Raw genomic sequence first — 14,301 nt, 5'->3', positions numbered from 1 at the left:
CTTTGGGAACAAACAGAAGGCACTCATTAGAAGAGTGAGCACTGCTGCTTTACAAGGATGATTTCAAATTCATTCTATCATTGCAATTTGACTTGTCATTTAAGAACAGCTATGGAGAAACACTGTACAGATCTCCTGTAAAATGCTGCAGGTGGTCAAAGCGAGCATCGACAAGGATACCACTAGCTCTCACCAGATAAAGCTCTCTACACCTGAAGCACCAATGGCAGTGTTGCTTACTTTAATCAAGTCCCAAGAGCACCTGCTAAATGAGATGGTTCATAAATATTAATAAGAAAGTGATTAGTCCCACATGCTGGATGCACCTTGAGTGTGTACTCTGGTTCATATGGCCACTGCAATCCTTCATCCCACAAGAACACACTCTCTTAAAGGCTACAGAGTAACAAAAAACAGTTAAACCATTAGCTTTAATAACGGGTTACAGCAAAAGTGTTTTCCCGCACAAGGATGGTAAAACTGGTGGAAAAACTAGAGCCGCATGAAGTCAGAATACATTTGCATACATTACATCTTGCAGCCTTGCCTTCTGCGGGTGTAAACGCAGCCCAGGAAAGGGAAAAAAAAAATACTCGAGCATCTTGGCCTGAAGGGCCAGAGCTGGGGTGAGCCGGGGGCAGTCGGGCTGCTCCCCCCTGACACACACCTGCTGGCGCAGCTCGGGGCGGGCCTGGGCCTGAGAAGTCACATTTGGACCATCTGGGAGACAGCTGATTACTTGCTAAAACCAGCCTTTAAAACATGTCTCCTCTTCCCATATTCTAATGCAGTAGGTTTAAATACTGCTGAAAGCAGCTATTACACTTGGCACAGAGTTTTCACAGCGATTAAAGGTTTCTTTTTTGCCTCAAGTGGGTTAGTGCCTGCGCACTGTCTAATCTACAGGCCTCGGCCTATTTTGCTTGTGATTAAAAAGGTCTCTAAAAGAGCACACCACCAGCCCAGTGGCAGATGAACCTGCCACATTTTGAACTTTCTAGCTACTGCAGTACACATCATGTGCACATATAGAGGATCCCAAAGTGTTTCAAGCCCCAGTATTACATTTGTGCAGCGATTGAGATCTCCTGCCCACATACCGTAACACACAGGCTTGGTATTTCCACCGAACTAACGCCCTTGCCATCGCTCTGCATGGGAGAATGATCAAACCTGCTGCATTCACTAAGGCCTCGTTGCCTACAAATACATTGTCTGCTTTGGAGACGACTAGTTCACCTTCTTCAGGGAGACAAACTGAACCTCTTCCCTCCTCTCATTTACGGATAACAACACAACATTCCTAAGATTTCGGGGGGGAACAAAGGCCAAAGTTTCATTACGATATTATGGAATGCAGTTGAAATAGCAGTCAACTGCTACATGCTTCTTCCACCCATCCTATTTACTGCCAGATATTCTAGTGCTACGAACTACTGCCAGCTTTCATTTCACATATTGCTTTTCAAGTTCACAAGAAGAGAAGAATTTCAGCACAAAGCGTGGCTTACAGTGAGCAATAAAGAAAAACTGGAAACGGTAATAAAAAGGGGCCTTTATTTACCAAGGAAGAGCAAGGGGGAGATATCCTGCCCTACCAACAGCACTCAGCTTTCCACGTTTGCATGCCAGACAGTGTTTACAGTAACAGTTAATTTCAGGGTAACTTCTTACATATAGCATGCAGAAAGAATAACTTAGAGCAAAAAGATTTTTTCATAACAAAGAAAACCCAGGAAAATATTTCGACAAAAGGTGGCATCAATAATAACTAAAGTGACAGACTGCTATGTATTTCCAGTGGGCAGGAAAAATAAATAATTAAAATTAAACAAAACACAATCCATTCCAAAGATAAGTACACTTAAAGATCTTGAACACTGTCTAAAACAACCACAACACTCAAAGAAAGCAGCAACAAAACACAATACACCGTTCACCTAACAGAAAACTTATAGGGCTTTATTGGTGCTACGTTATTTTTTCCAGATCCTCCTCTACTAAAAGAAAATGAACAACACAGCAAAAAGACGATGATTACCTTTTTCTGATAAGAACCCCTTGGTGATTTCATCAGTGATGTAAACCGTACTGAACTTGGTGTCAAAGATGTTTTCTGCACTGTTTTTCTGTAGGATGAGTCCACCACTCTCAAGCAAAGCATCTTCTTTGACTCACTGTGCCATCACTATATATTAATATTTTTTGCTTCTATTCCTAGAAATTCCATTTGTTATTTGCCAGCCACAGCAAGATGTTGATGGTGCTTTTTAGCATGTGCTTGAGTCATTTGCCTGCTTAATTTTTTATATTGCTTTCAATTAAATATTAATCAATAAACAACAAATATGAAGGTTGTGCTTCCTTCAGTGCTTTAATAACAAATCCCTTGGAGTTTCTGCTCTTCATGATTCACCTAATGCTATGGCACCAGGGAAACACCATCTCACATTTTTGAATGGCAGATGGAAATATATAGAAAGCACAAAGCATGACTAACGTTATTCACTGATAATGCACTTCTCTAATCCTGTGGAACGAGATATGCCAGCTTCATTCGATCCTTGAATCTCTCTTATGAGAAGTCCAGGAACCTTGCCAGATTGCATACCAGGTAAACATAACTGACACAACCACATGGCCACTGAGTGGTTAATATTCTTATAACAAAAGCTGAGAAATAGAAAATTGAGACTGGTATATGGCAATACTCCCCCATCAGTTGGGCTACAGGATTTACGTCATCAGAATAGATTAAAAAAAACTACAAGGGAGTGAAATTTGCAATCTCTTCTACAAGAAATCCAAATATTACACCAGGTTTAGATAGGGTCTTCTGTTTGGCAGGGAGAACGTGAGGGAATTATTTTACAAAGCCCTCCCAAAACCTTGATATTTTCAAGATGTGAATAAAGTACAGGTGAACTACCAACACTGATTTAAAACAATCGGGTGATACCTGTACATTTTCAATCAAAAAGAACAACTCACATTATTCAGGAATAGTACCACAGAAAAACCCTCACTGATTCAACTCAGATTAAATAACAGACAGCTGTTATTTTGCCTCAGAGGAGGTACAGATCCAGACACACTGCAAAGAGAAACAGGCACTTCTAAACTGAGTCTGATCTCTTTCTAACAGAGATGTCTAAATTAGGTGAATTGAATTTCCTGCCAAGGGTGCCTACTTGCACTGGTTATAGGGCAAGTCTGCATAAGTAGTTCACAAAAAGACATCCAATGCCACTTGAAACTAATCCACCCCACTATTGTCAAAGCTGCATGGGGAACGAAATGGGAATGACATCTCTGACGCCGGACAGCAGTAAGTTCAAGCAAGCTGCATGTTTCAGTAGCAGAAAGTGCACTGGAGGTGGGAAGTAACCAGGGAGCGCAAGGGCATCTTCTTTCTTGCTCAGAGGAGACCTATGTTCCCTCAGAGCCTCCACGAGAAAACCTCTCAACCTGTAGCCCAAGGCCCACTCAATCTCTTCAAACCCAAAGACCATCATCTACAGTGTGCTTCAATGGCACTCATTTATAAGCAATTGCATCCCAGGCCACATAGAGCCACCTCCCAGAAGTCAGGGAGCACAGCCTTTGACATCATTCTAGCACACAGTCATTTCCTCCCCAGTTGTGTGTATTTGGTCTCACCATTCCCAATGGCAATGAGATGTAGAGATCTTCTCTATGGAGGGCTGGTTTCAACATGAGAGAAATAAAAACCTCCAGTCACTGAAAAACTAATTTCACAGACAATGTAATGTTGCCAGTCACGTGGTTCTTTCTTTTTTCTTACCAATGCTTCTGAAACAAGCTTTAGGAACAAGAAATTTAGGTAAAAACTTTCCTAAAGCATAGTTTGGAAAAAACTGTGAAAAAATGAAAAAAAAATAAAATAGCTTCCCACCTACATGCATTTCAGGTACCAAAAGACTTCACATTCTAGAAAGCCTGAGTAAAATACTACACTTATTTTTCTCATTAAGTGGTCAGAATACAAGTTGTCACCTTGTTATGAGTTATTTTGCAAGATGTTGTAGATTTTTGTTGTACAAGTGCACTACAAACTACAATCTCCCCTCTTCTCCCAGGTGCCTGCATCTTGGGAAACAGGCTTCCCTTCCTGTAGAGCCCAAGTCAAATATTTTTCATCTTCTAGCTGCTTAAAGGAAATGCATGCCAATTAAAACAGAAGCAATTTGGATGAACTAACTGCAGGCCTTCTGGGAAAACTATACTTTGATTTCTCTAATCAGGAAAGGTCTCATCTTGGAAGCTTGTAAATATTTTTACAGAGTATTAGAATGATTTCTAAGCAGATATCACCACCATGTAGTCTGATATCTGATTTCATTTGGATGTTTATTAGCAGAAAAAATAGTAGTAAAGTAACAAACCAACTCTTTAGTTTCACGAGATTAGAATCACAAAACCTGCATTTCACAGTCCTTGAAGGTCTGGGCAAAACACAGATTTCATGACAACTCCAAAAATTCAGGCTACATTCATAATTGGTCTGTTTTCTCTAAATTTTTAATTTAAGGATATACTGACTGATCTAAAAGAATTGATGATGAAGGAATTACCTGCACTTACAGGAGGAAGGATGAAGAAGTAATCACTTCTTCATGGGTTGGCAGAGGAACAAGCCAGGGCAGAGAGATCAGCAAATCAAGGTGCCATTCACTCATCGTGCAGTTGGGAAGAAGGCATACTGATCTGGTTCCCCCTAAATGATACCGAGGGGGGTAGCAGTTCCCAGCCTGTAATTTGTGGCATTACTGTCACTCTAGGATTATTATTTGGCTAAAGATATGATGCTAGTTGCTCCCTTGGGACATGCAGAGACCCCCCAAAGCAAGAAGAAGAAAATGCTGGATATGTCACATTTTACTGAGTGCTAGGTATTTAGTCAGATTTATCAATACCCATTCTATTAGAGATATCATCCCTTGATAAAACAGAATTGGAAGCAGAATTAAGGGAATTTTCCCTGGAATCTAAGCAAAATGGGCTGAGTTTTTTCAAGACTAGAGTTCCTCAGACCTCGATGTGCTGCATGTGCTGGATAAAGCCAGCAACAGGCAGACACCGTGCTGAGGAAGATGCAAGACTCAATGGCAACCCTCTGCAAGCTGGAAAGAACTGAGAAAGAAAACCCTACCCTGCTCCACACAAGTCTCCAGGTGAGTGAAGTAAATCCAGCTGTGGCCCAGTTGCATCACCTCTTACAATTTATTGCTCTTCTCATATGTCAAAGGCAAAATGCTCATCTATTTGTGAAAATAATCTTCACAGACAAGAATGAGAAATGGCTTGTTTATCCAAGCAGCCAATGAAGCTATTCAAATGCACCCAAACATGCTCAAACCCATACTCTCTTAAAAAGTGATTCTGAAATTTAATTATCAGGGATGCACAAGATGCAGCAGAACCTAAGGGAAACTATTATTTGAATAAAAGCAGGCTGGCACCTTCAAAAGTGTGAATTTTTTGTTTAAGATCCGCAAGCAAGGAGAAGATGAAGAAAGGAACTGAACTTTGCAGTTAAGTGCTGTCTGAAAATATCCTAACTTAATCGCTAAAGAATTTCATGTTGCGTTAAGTTAAGAAAAGTGGTAAATAACTCATTCACAATGAACATCCAGGACTGACAGACATTTGTATGTTCCAACTACAAAACATTGGAATCTCTTCTACAATGCTTCATTTAGAGTTCCCCTGCTAATATGACATAATGACAACAAAGTTAAATAAATAAATAAAAGAGCCTTTTTAAATCCCAGACAACTATCTAACAAATATCATTACAGCCCCTAAATTACTTCAGTCCTTTCAGTATGAATCCATGCCTCCAGTAAGTTTGTACAAATGTTGCTATCAGGTAGGATAAAGAAAAATGATTTCCTGTCTACTGCATGATACTGCTGATTATTTGAAGGCAAAAGAGACACAGTCACAAAATAAATCTTTATTTAAAGGAGCACAAAAGGTCATTAGTTTCAGTTAAACAATAAGTCTATTTACTTAGGACCTTTACCAAGCAGAATCAAATGCTCACAAAAATTTGCTGATTTTTTTTTCCATGCTGTACCAATATGCTAAAGGAAAGTTAAAACAATTGTGAAATAAAACTACCTCTTGTGCCGTGTTATAGCGTGCAGTTATTCAGTCTACAATTTGACACAAAGTCTGTTTTCTGCCATTACTCATGTAAATGGTTGCAGCAAAGCCAAATGAACTACTGACAGGAAGAAAAATACTATTAAAGGAATCAATTCAGTCCCATTAAAGTCAATGAAATTACTCTATCAACGACTTCTGGGGGATTGGATCAGACCCTGCAGATGAAATCCTTCCTTCACTGACGCCAGAATTTCACTGTTTATGAATGCTGGTAGCAGACAGACTGCAAGAAGGAACCATGTTTATTATCCCTTATCACTGAGCACTAGGCTGAGTGGCAAAATACTCCTGGCGCGGCTATGCAACACCATCAACACCTGCTGACCTCAGGCACTGCTGTATGGGACCAGAGGACTAACCATCAGCCAGTCCTCCCACTGGTGTAGAGCCCTACACGTCATTAGTGGTGCTTAATGAGGGAAAATAATTTCCTATGCAAAGAGGTTTTCTAGTAAAGTCTGTACTGGCCACAGGTTTAAGCACCCTCTCTTGTTTCTTGCTGATACTAGCGGGGATTTATTTTATTTCCTTTCAGTGATAAAATTAAAGGTTATTTTTCATTAGCTATTTATTCTCCCCCAAGGCTCTAATTCCACATTGCAAAGCAGTTATTGGGTTTCCTTTATTCACTGTCTTCCTGCACAACATGCATTCCTACTCTTTGTTCAGTGCCAGAAGTACAACTCCAAAGACCCATTCTACACCTCCGTAAGCTTTAGAAAATGCATGTTTTCATCTATAGCTGCGTTGATTTGTACAGAAACTAACACAGCACAGTTTCTCCAAAGAAGTCCAGCTTCCAAACTATATTATCAGTTTAATCTAAAACACAGCTGGACAAAAAGCTAAGCATATTCAGACTATCATTAAATAAAAGAGATCTGGAAAAAATATCAAAATCAAATGCACTGAAAACAATAGCTGATTAAATGGCCTCCCTATCTAATCTTCATACCTTAAGACTAGGTCAAGTACTATGGTAAAAACCGCTGCTGTCCCCGGTAACATCTGAACCTCATTTTACATTCCTTTCTCAAACTTTTGAGCAACGTTTTAGAGACTTTTTAATCTTAAAAACTGAGAGTAATAAACCAAATCTTGCACATGACCAAATCATCCTTCAGTCTTTTAATCTTAGTCTTTTATCGTTCCTACCCACTGTCCTTCAGCCTGTAGGCTCCAGAGGACCGAGTCCAACAGCCACCCCCCTGCCAGCACACGCCGACCCTCTGGACGCCCACCTCAGGGCTGCACCAACCTACAACTTGTTTGGAGAGTTTTTAAGAGGGGACAGAAATATTTCCAGTACTGGTCAGCATTTTGTCATAACTGTAGTCTCAAATGCAGAAGTGTATTTTATTTTTAAATAAGCTGGAAATAAATTAAGGTTTCTTGCTTTAGTTGGAAGCAAGAAAAGCACATTCATGCATCCCAGGAAGCAGCACTCATTAGTGTCACATATGATATAATTTTGATTGATTACTTTTACTAAAAAGCAATCATTTTTCATAAGGGATGGACCCACAGGATAACAGAACTAAAAACTGAGGAAAACCGTGATCAGCCAGCTGCAGCAAAGGGTGTTTTGTCATGTCCTGTTCTGGACTCAGGAGGTTATAGAGCCCAAACCAAATCTTGCTTGGTCAATTGGCATTTCTTTACATCAGCTCAAACTGCAACGACAAAACCAGAATAAAATCTGAACAGACGTCAGCAGAAAGGTTATGATATGTCAATGGTTTTCTGTACCTGATGAAAAGTTAGTGCTTATTAAAGGAAAGACAGGAGTTACATCCAGCATGTGAAAGTCCCATTGACAGCTATTTTACATCTGTTTAAATAGCAGCTTTCCTGGTATGGATGATTGCTTAGGAATTAACAGAGTTTCTTCTGGAACCTCGTGGAAATAGTTTGCAACACATACAATCCACATACAAGATTAAATCCAAACACTTATTTATACAAAAGACCTTTCAGATTTTAACATTTAATTCCAAACTACTATACCATGGTCAGATGCGACACTCAATCCTAACAAAAACGTTTCCAATTCTACATAGCAACTGAAGGGAAACTACTCAGGAAACCAAAAAGAACCAAAAAAAAAAAAAAAAAGGGGATTTGCTATGCTGTTTTTTCCTCTTCTTCTGTCAGCATACATCACATAAATGAGCAGCGAAAAGGCTGGGTTGACTACACTTGGCCACATCACTCTTCAAAAGAAAGAATCCAAGCACATTAACAGACCATAGCCAAAAGATAGGAGAGTCGCAGCACGACCTTGCCAAAACAGAATCAGATTGCTGTATTTAGCCAGTCACACTTTATTTCAGCCTTATATATAAAATATTTTACCTGAGTGACTTCAAAACCAATAGCAACGGAGAAAAACATTTTTGGGGGTTTTAATACTTTTTTGGGGGTGTTAACACTTTTCAAGTGTTACTCAAGAAAAAAAAAATCCTTTTGCTAGCAGCAGGGCCAGCCAGTGTGGAGTACAAGAAATCATAGTGGCAGCTGAAGTCAGACATCATTACTGTCAGTCAGAAGTTGGCAGATGACTTTACAGCAAATGAAATGCTGGAGTATGATTCAGACCTCTGTGGGAAACAGCTGGCCCAGAAAAAAATAAATAAACTAAAACCCATCAAACTTATCCCGCAGCCTGCATCTGCAGCCCTATCTTCTCCCCCCTTGGTTACTTATCAGAGGTATCTTATAACACTATCAAGTAAAGATATAAAGCCATAAAAGCCATTTATAAAACCAAAGTTTTTAGTGTGGCACCTGTGATCATGAATGAGATTCACAAAAACCAGCTTCCATGCAAACAAACTACAAACAGAATAATGAAGAACAGAAAAAAATAACAAAAAAAAATCAACTGGTTGTTAAAAAACAGTTGTTATAAATACATTGTTATTTAAAGAGTGAACATATATATATGTATATATGCGTGCGTGTGTGAGGAGAACTGGAACACACGTTTTTTCATATGCCCTCTTCTTACAGTGGCTAGAAGAGCAAAATGCACACTATAAGCCATTTTTCTGAACAAATATATACATTACTTTTGTTTACAGTAAAAACAATTTAGTACCTTTCTCTTTCAAAGAGACAAAAGAAATTTTTTATATAATATCTGTCTGTTTTGTTCTTGACATTGGATACAGTTCTTTAAAATGTGAGCAGAGAGACCAAATTATAATTAACAGCTGTGTTTGGTGCTATAAGGACCACTGGAGGCAGACTTTTTTTTGTTCCCTGCATACTTGAAGGCAAGAGACCATTTCCACTTCTTTGGCTAGAACCGTGGAAGTGTTACATGCAGTACAAGAACATCAGCCACCGTGAGTATTTTCCTTTTGGTAGGCGGGCTTTTTATGTAAATAGCTTATTTTAGACATCACATATCATTGAACGGGACTCAGAGATCCCATAGATGCCAGTCACAGTGACCAACTGCTCTACTCCAATCACGTACCACTCAAACATGATGCCACTACTTCCCAGCAGTAGACCACTGATGAGTAAAAACTACACACACACACACAGAAAGTTATAAAAACTTTCCTTAAATTTCAGATTGCTCTTATATCCATCCTCAGAATTCAAGGACAGCTTGTGAAAGGATAACAAATTTAAGATCTAACTTTAAAAGGTTCTAAATTACTGGAAAATGAGGCTACCAGGATTTTATCAGTCCTAGTACACGTATTAGAATTAGGTCCCTAATAAACTTAGAATCTGTTTAAATCTCCTTCCTGCCACTGAACTCTCAATGCATAATTACACAAGTATGAGAAAAATAATCCTTTAGCTATGCTACATCTTATAGAAAACAAGTTTGATGGCAAAAGCTATCTTTCTTCAATAAGATATTTCTATTGTACTCCAAAAAAAAAAAAATCCACAGAAATAATTTTTACAGTCACATAAAATTTCTCTTCAAAAAGGGGAAATTACCTTTCAGGTTGCTTCTGAACACAGATCCAAACCTTGGCAGCTTTGAATTCCAAGATTCAAATGCAAATGTCCTCAGCCTTGAGCACACACAGATTTTGCAGGTAAAATAAAATTAGAACAATAAACTACAACTAAAAGCAAGATTTGGCTAGACTCCTTTCCCAGTTCTTTAGGAGCACAGACAATAGAGCTGGAAAAGACTGAGTAAGCCCCCAGTCCATCCCCCCGTCTGAAAACAAGGCCGAGAGTCATTTGCGTGCTTATTTCTATCACCTGACATGAAAACGAGATGTGATTATTTGGCTCTTTAACAGGGGAGAAGAAAGGGAAGTGTTGACATAAAGACAGAATCTCACATCAAAGGAATTTGTAATCAATAAGAAAATCAAATCTAAACATTTGTTCTCCACAGCAATTTGTAACTATGAACATCTTAACCACAACAAAATAGAAGCAGAGCTACTGGAGAGAGAAGTCAGCACCACATAAAGCCATGTGAAAGGACAAGAGGAAAAAAAAAATCCCCGCAAGGACTCGTTGCACAATAGGAACTGTCAGCCAAGGTCACTCTTAAGAAAGAGAGCAAAAGAGAGCATCCAAAAAGGAGGTTTTAAATCTCAGTGGGCATTAGCTGAAAGACACACAGTGATGTTCTGCAGTGATTTTAAATAGGGCATTCGCCAAGGATTAAAAGTATATCAGTCAACTCCATCATAATACAATTTTTTTGCTAAATACTCTCTGCACAGATTATTCTTACACAGAGAATCAAAATGCCATTTTGGAAAATAAATGACAAATTAGTTTTACAGAAATAATATATATGTACAGCCACAAAAATGGCATTGCTCCTTTCTCCTGAGAACAGCTGAGAAAAAAAGGAGAAACATTTAACACCGGTGGAAGAAGAAGAAAGGAGGAAACGAAAACCACTGCATTGGGGCTGACAGATTGAGGAGACGTCTGCAGAGGGCAATCATTGCCACCTGACTGCGGCTCCTCCGAACCGGCAGAAACCACACCTGGCCTAGGGGATGGCACTTTCTGGACATGCATGTGCGTACAGAACCTGACACACAACAGGGTCATTAATCCTAAAAACTGATCAGAGAGAATAAATAGAGTTGGGAGCAAAAATTCAGAAGCAAACTCTTCCTTACATTCAGCTTCAAGGAAAGCATTAATTTTAGCAAGTGGTTTTGAAAGGAAAAGAAAAAAAAAACATTCTTCCCTCAAAACTGTATACGGTACAGACACTACTCTTTTTCTGCTTCACAGCAGCAACATTTGGAAAACTACTTAACCTTTCTATTTTTATCTTGGTGCATTCAAATTACCAATAATGTACAACATGCTGTAACAAAACCACTGATGTAGGGTATAATTTTCCCTGAAGCACATTATCCTAGCTGGTGGCTCAGAAAAATAAGCTGATAAAACAGCAGCAGACATCAATTGATGGATAAAAAGTGATCACAGCCATGTAGAACGCTGCTGCCCAACCTTAAAATCATACAATTAGCTAAAAAATATAAGTAGTAGGACAGGACATACGAACAACCGCACATTATCTATGGGGTCATGCTAAAAATCCTCCTACAAATCCTCCTCCTCCTGCACGTTTTTAAATAGACCATCAGATTATCACCTCACAATTTAGCTATTAACACACAGATTTATTTTAAAGCCATCATCATGCCTGGTACTTTTATTAAATATCTTCTTCCTTGTCAAGTTCAATCGGGATCTCATCCTAACCATGATGAGCTTTTAATTTTCTGTTCTATTAATAGCAACTTAAAAATAAAACGTTCTCTTTTGAAACTATAATGCTGTAACTTCTTCAGGGGCTGCAAGGAGGAAGAGAGATTAATCTTCCCACTCTGCATCTCTTAAACTACATTAGCTATCTGCATATATGGGAAAAATCAAGGGAACGAGCAAGATATGTGAATTTTCTTTCAATACCTGAAGTATAATTCTACATAAGCATTTTGCTGGGGCTACAGAGCAGTGACAGGGAGTTATCAAAATACAGCAAATAAATAGTTTAAGAGTTTCCATGTAGGTTGTGAGTACTCTCAACAACTGTCTTGCAGGTCATCACTGGATAATATATTCATTAATGACATAATTAGGTAAAGGATACACAGACTCCTATCCAGCAAAGCCCTTCAGCAGATACTCAAATTGCAGCTCACGTGGGGTCCTCATTACCTCCCTGGCTGATGAGGAAAGCCAGAAAAGTCAGAGATGAGTATCATGGCACACTGTGGCCATCTGACATGTGGACCAGGCTGCTCCAGCTTCTTTTCTTCTTTGTCCTCCTTCAAGGGCAGGAAGACAAGGTACAGACAAAGCCATTTACAAGGAGGAGTAACGCCTCTCTCAGGCCTGCTGGAGTACCATCAACACAAGGTGCATGTTTTACCATCGTACTGCAGTGCTGCTTTCACTTGCGAGGAATTAAATCAGTCATGTCAAGTCCTGGGCTATCACCAGAACGGGAGAGCTCTCGTACATGCAGAGGAAGAAGGGTTGGTGACTGCTCTTTGGTGTCTACTTCCACCAGTGGAAAACAGGCAATAGACCCTTGTACATAAACAGCGCAGAAATCGCCAGCATCTGGGCTTTTCCACAGATCTCTCTGACCTGCCTAGCTTAACAGTGTGCAAACTGATACAACAACCAAGGCAGTGGCCTGCTTTGAGATGTATTTTCTGTAACTGTCTAAATAAAATGATTGTGACCTTTCTTTTAGGATATGGGCCTTGCCACAGCTATTCAAGCCTATCTTTATCTAAAGATTGGAACACTGAAATGTGTTTTAATGAGGGATAAACTGAGACCATCTGGATGTCTCAGCTGCTACAGAGCATGATTGTTTGCTGATTTTAACCATGTCTCTTGCAGAGAACATAGACCTGTGTTGCACAAAGTGCACTAGCGCAGCTTGATTTCTCCTTGTAATCAAATGTGTTGATCCAAAATCTATTTCCAGCAAATTACTTGTCTGTTTTGGGAACAACTCCCTCCTCATCTCTTAACCACCGTGATGGGGACAAGGAGAGACAATTGAGTTGAAAAGGTGTATTTGCAAGAGGCTGACAGAGAGCATTCTCAGAAAAATCTCCTATTTTGGAATCTGACCACTATGTTTTTTGCAAACATAAAGCAGCTGCCAACTTTATGGATAGCGTGTTGAGACCTGGACTTAAAAATGAAAAATTAAAATTAAAAAAAATAAAAATTGATAAAAAATGGCAATTAATTTGTCACTTTTATATACTGTTGGCATTAGGTCAATTTGCATTTATGTAATTTTTTCAAATAAAATAAAACAAGCAGGGGGCTGAACACAACCCCCCTATTTTTTTTGCATCAGACGACTATAGGCACTACCATTTTATGAAAGATTCCAATTTCTAAAAATCCTATGCAAATTTCACAAATACTTTTGACCAAACACCATCCTTTCATGTTGGGGATGCAATTTATGTGTAGTAGTTTCTACGAAATACCCAGCCAACATGCACCATTAATGATTTGAGATTTAAACATTTTGTGTAAATTAGTTTAACTGCTGTTAATTATACATTCATCGAAAATGATACCTTAAACTTCCGATTCCAACCAGATCTGAAAATTAAAAAAATAAAACCAACAACTGTTCTTGTAAATAGAATTACTCTAGGGATACTGAGATCTTAATAGATTTAGCATATTTTTAGCATATTTTTTTTCTTTACCTTTCTTATCTAAAAAAAGTTTCTGCAAAGAAATGTGTAGTCTGTTGGTTATACGTCTACAAAAGTGAGTCAACACAGACTGTTCTGGCTTTTGACTAGAAAGTGATTATTTGAAAATGAAATCAAGTCTTGCCTTCATTTCCTACCAGAGTATCAATAAATGCCTAAAATGGAATTTTTGGAAAAAGTATCTTGAGACATTTGGAAGAAATATCCCCATAAAATGATAATATAGATTGATTACTCCCAGTTTTTAAGCTTCATCTAGTACCAAGGTGCACAGCTTTATTGATTTGTTGGGCTCCTACTTCTTCCAGGGATAAAAGTCACTACAGAAAGATCAGTTAATACAATACTTCCAATTCCCAATTCTAAACCAAAATGGTTCTGA

At 38.8% G+C, this 14,301-nt stretch overlaps 1 protein-coding gene and 1 long non-coding RNA gene across 29 annotated transcripts in view; one reads left to right on the top strand and one right to left on the bottom strand.

Annotated features, from left to right (window-relative positions):
- ATP2B2 (ATPase plasma membrane Ca2+ transporting 2) overlaps positions 1-14,301 on the bottom strand; it is a 415,848-nt gene that overhangs the window by 175,064 nt on the left and 226,483 nt on the right. Inside the window, exon 1 of one of the 28 annotated variants that reach the window (XM_080606730.1) lies at positions 10,162-10,579. The exons of the other annotated variants lie outside the window; for them this stretch is intronic. The gene's annotated coding sequence lies outside the window, so the exon portion shown is untranslated. Of the gene's footprint in view, positions 1-10,161; positions 10,580-14,301 lie in introns of those variants that run through there. 28 annotated transcript variants of the gene reach the window in all.
- Positions 8-13,846, top strand: LOC308200655. The gene is made up of 2 exons (XR_013955732.1): positions 8-9,545; positions 10,574-13,846. It is a non-coding gene; the product is annotated as an uncharacterized lncRNA (long non-coding RNA).

The sequence above is a fragment of the Anser brachyrhynchus genome (genome assembly GCF_964034855.1).
Source record: "Anser brachyrhynchus genome assembly, chromosome: 10".
Taxonomy (NCBI): Eukaryota; Metazoa; Chordata; class Aves; order Anseriformes; family Anatidae; genus Anser; species Anser brachyrhynchus.
This window is presented reverse-complemented; position numbering and strand designations above follow the sequence as displayed.